Source organism: Gorilla gorilla, chromosome 21 (genome assembly GCF_029281585.2).
Source record: "Gorilla gorilla gorilla isolate KB3781 chromosome 21, NHGRI_mGorGor1-v2.1_pri, whole genome shotgun sequence".
NCBI lineage: Eukaryota > Metazoa > Chordata > Mammalia > Primates > Hominidae > Gorilla > Gorilla gorilla.
The window spans coordinates 65,127,959-65,133,004 of record NC_073245.2 but is presented as its reverse complement, the minus strand read 5'-3'; positions in this window follow the sequence as shown (position 1 = coordinate 65,133,004).

The window sequence follows — 5,046 nt, the reverse complement described above, 5'->3', positions numbered from 1 at the left end:
TTTCTACTTCATTCACTTCTGTATATTTTTAAAAATAATAAGCATGTATTGATTTTGTAATCAACTCCCTCAGTAAAGCTCTTTACACTCGAGGGGGAAGGGGATTAAAAGGCATACTGTACACAAGTTGCACTGCCATAATATATCACCCATTTAATTACCACCAATAGTGGTGAAATTAGCCAGTTTCACAGATATCGACACTTCTGGTCCTTAACTCATTTTACTTTCTTCGTTTGCCTGATTAACTACTTTCATTCAGAGCACTGAGCACATCAAAGTGGTTATTTAAAATATAAAAGAAGTCTTGGAAATAAAAGGGCAAGTAACTCAGGTAAAATTAAGCACTTTATGAGGTCAATATACTTATTTTTGGAGGCTAACAGTCTATAAAGAAGGCAGCAGCCCTTGGGTAAATACATAATCCATTTTGATGAAAACAGGTGTCAATAAAGAGCCTCTTCCAAATGGAGATGTGCAGGGTATCATTACCCTTCTTGCAATCTTTCCTTCCTTTAAACATCCAAAGACCTGAATGGCATCAGGGACCAGAAAGCCTCAGAAATGCTTGTATGAGTACTCTGTGCAAAGCCCTCATTGAGCTAGCGTGGCATAGTGGGAATATGTGGATTAGGGGGTTTCAGTGCTGAAACTGATCCCAAGTCCACTAAATTCAAGTTTTAAAACACAAGGCAAATGCCTTCATCTCTCTACACCTCTGTTTCCTTATTTTTAGGGTGAGAGCAGTACTCATCATTCTTGCAACTATGAACTACACCATGTTTCACATAATAGTCCGTAAATAGCGTTGAACACTTCAGTTGAATTCATATCAGTTCAATAAACATTTATTAAGTAGTTATGTTGTACTAGGGACCCTACCAGGCTCGAGGGGATGGAAAAGTAATAAAAATCCACCTCAGGCCTCAAGACCTTACCACATGGAAAGCAGTTCTTTATTTTCTTTCTTTATTTATAGTTCTTTGTTTTTCTGAGACATTCTACCACATCACAATCAGTTATAAGATTTGTTGCAAATCATGTGTTAACGCAACTATAGAACTAAATAAATGTGTGTATGGTTTTCAAGTTTTCGAGATGTGAGGAGTTTAAAGGTTATGTCTATGGTACTGTCACTCTTCTTTTATCTTTAGCTCTGTCTTTTTCTTTTCTTCAGCTTTATTGAGGCAAATTTACATATAATACAATTAAACTGATATACTTTCTTCAGTGGTAGAAAAAGGCAAGGAGTTAGAGTTATCCCAGGGAAATGATCTATAACCCAGAGTCTTCCTTACCCGAGCTATACCCTTACTTGTTATAATGCACTTTTATAAATACCGTGTTAAAAAATTACCTTCTTTACTCAGCTGCAAATTATCTTTTGCTGTGGGTGTTGGGGGAATGAGCATCAAAATCAGAGTGTATCATCCCAAATGTGCATAATCCATCAGCAGTGTTGGGATAAGAAAAATGAGGATACAATCAGCTTATCTAATGGAGTGCTATACAGACAGAGTTTATGAATATACTTCTCTCTAGGAGCTTTCAAGATGGAGACAAATACGAAGATCTAATTTATTTGGTAGATAAGATAATTAATTGCTATTATCTACCACAAACACTAACGGGATGGGAGGGAGGGCCAGGGTGGCTGGTGGATTGCAAAGGGCAATTGGCTGCTATTGCTTTTCCTCTTTGCCTGGGGAGGTCTTCCTGGAAGAGGAGGGGCCTCAGGAACACTGTGACTGATTAAAGGGGGAAGGGCTTGCCAAGTCCCAGGTCATAGGGAATTCCAGGCCTGGGAGGGAGGAGGCTTTAGCCCTCCTGCTTTAATGTGCCCTGTTACAGAGAGACGGAGAGACAGAGAGATGGAGAGATGCATTTAGCGATGACAGCTAGTAAAGCAACGTTTTCTTTCTGTTCCATGAACCATTTTAATCAAACCATGGAGAACTCAGAAACATAAACACATGTGCATCTCCTTCTCTCTCTTTGCTACTTTATCCTTCTCCCTTTCCTGTAAGAGTGACTCATGGTGGACAATTACTCTTTGCCTCAGATCTGTCTAAGGGAGTGAGCCAATGTAAGAAAAATTAAAATGCAGAAAGAGGAGGATAACAATTAAATCAAAGAGCTGGAGCTTCTTTGGGCGTCTGGTGGTGGGTGTGAGCAAGTGGCGATATGCCAGTGCTTAGGGGCTAGTGGGGCCACATGTTACCGTGAGGCGTGACCCCTCTTTAACAACCAGTCGCTCAGCCTTACAAAGAGATTTCCTGGCTAGTGTGAAAGTTATCAATAGAAGCCGGATGCAGAGGAATAAAGCCAGCAGTTTAATTCATTCGGGCTCTTGATCATTCTCAGAAGAAAATAGGTCTCTATTTTAAGGCACTAGAGAGGATTCCCAAACCAAGTGTGAAAGAAATGTTATTTTCCAATAGAAATTAATTTTTATAGCAAGTTTTTATGCTGTTGGCTGGAAGAAACAATTCTCGTCAATTCATGCTTCTTCAGTCAATTCACAGTTATGTGTCTAAGTTCTGGGGCATTTGTAGAGCAAACTCATGGGGATGGGGAGGAATGTAGTCTAGACCTGTGCAGTCTAAGATGTTAGCCACTAGTTACACGTGGCCATTTAAATACGTCAAAATTCACTAAAATTAAAAATTCAATTCCTTAGTTGCACTAGCCACATTTCAAGTGCCCAGTGGCCACATATGGTGAGTGGCTGTGAAGATACAGAATGTTTCTACCATCAACAAAAGTTATATCTATCAGAGCTGGTCTACACTATCATCATCTAGCACCTTAAGAATTTCCTGACATGTTTTCATTCTCAGTTTTACAGCTAAGGAAACTGAAACCCAGAGAGCTTACATAACTTGTTGATTGTCATTCAGATTCTAGGTAGCAGAACTGGAGCTCAGACCTCTTTTGGGGGGATCCTAAGCAATACTTTTGCTGCTCCCTTCTGGTCCACATCACAAGCCTGGAGAATCTAAAACAAGCTGGGCAATGAGAAAATCTAACTCTTCATGTGTTATTCCCAATAAATCAGTTATGACATAAACTTTATGCTCTCTCGTTGAGGTTTTCAAATACTCACGTGTCCAGAATTTTGAAACACAAAAATGCGTATTCTCCACATTTTTGCTATTTTGACTCTTCTCTAAGGAACAATGGACTCCTGGTTTAGTTTGAATGAAGACGAAAAGGCAAGTCCAAGAATACAACGCACATCAATTAATATAACCAAATATTATCCAGCCTCAATAGGTTTAGCTGAGGAGGTCTAGGTAGATGAACTTATGATCGGAGACAACCTAATTGCCTCCAGTGAATTCAATCCTTCCAATATAGATAATGGGCCATCTCCAAGTCTCAGTGACTTTGTTTATAAAGTTTATGGTCACACAAAGTCCTCTGAAGGTCGGACAGCTCTGCAGAGCAACCCCATGCTATGGCTGGGTGATCCAAGTTGCTCCATCCCTGTGACTAGCAGCTGAGCCCCTGGCCCTTATCCTTGGCTGTCAGAGAAAACATGGAAGATTACATGGGTCTCTGCATTCCTCAGTCCAGAAGTGACATATGTTACATCCCCCAAAGAGCCCTAGTCACATCACCAGCCTTACTGCAAACAAACTGGGAAAGGAGAGGAAGCTACAGACTATTGGCTGGGCATTCTCGTTTTTGCCACACTGGTAATTTAAAGTGATTGACAGTAGCAAAAATAGCAATATGTTATTGAGCACTCGACCCTGACTGAACTCTTTGTGTGCAATATCTCATTTAATCTTCACAACAGCCCCGTGTGGCAAGTACTACTATTATTTCTCTCTTAAAGCTTCACACAGTGGAACTTAGATGGGTTAAGAGATATAACTAAGGTCAAACAGAAAACAGAGAACAGAGCCAGTGCTTAAACTCGGGTCTGACATCAAAGCCCACAATCTTAACTTCTGTGCAGTAGTCCCTCCCTCCATCCCTCACTATATGTATTTGAGAAATTTTAGGGAAAGCTAAAGATGTCAGAAGCTTAGGGTTGGTTAAACATTATTGTTTTTTAAAAACTGAAAATAAAGTTGCACTGTAGAATAGAGCTATTCAATAGAACTTTTTGTAAAGGTGGAGATGTTACTGTGTCTGTGTGGTCCGATCTGATAGCCACTGGCCACATGTGGATAATGAGTACTTGAAATGTGGCCAGTATGACTAGGTACTAATTTTTAAATTTTATTTAATTTTCATTAAATTTAAATGGCCACATGTGGCTAGCGGCTACCATATTGGACAGTGCCATTTTAGAGACTACATAGTAGTGACTGTAACTTTCATCCTGAATTAGTTTGTTCTCATGCTGCTAATAAAGACATATCCGAGACTGGGTAATTTATAAAGAAAAGGTTTAATGGACTCACAGTTCCACATGGCTGGGGAGGTCTTACAATCATGGCAGAAGATGAAGGAGGAGCAAAGGAACATCTTACATGGTGACAGGCAAGATGGCGTGTGTAGGGGAACTCACCTTTATACAAACCATCAGCTCTCATGAGACTTTTTCACTATCACAAGAACAGCATGGGGAAGACCCACTCCCATAATTCAATTACCTCCCACCGGGTCCCTCTCACAACATGTGGAAATTATGGGAGCTACTATTCAAGATGAGATTTGGGTGGGGACAGCCAAACCATATCACATCCCCAATTATATTACAGAAAACATAGGCAATGATGTTGACCAACTATACAAAAAAATTAGTGACCATTGGAAACCAACATAGGGTCAAGGAGAATACATTGTATAAAATTAACCTCATTCTCTTGTTGGTAAGAGTGACCAGCCTGGTAGAGTAAGAAGCTGTTATGTTTCTAAACTTTCGATGTCCTTATAGCATTGTAAAGATTTTTTTTGTTTTGTTTTTTGTTTTTTGAGAAGAAGTCTCACTCTGTCACCCAGGCTGGAGTGCAATGGCATGATTTCACCTCACTGCAACCTCCGCCTCGTGGGTTCAAGCAATTCTCCTGCTTCAGCCTCCCGAGTAGC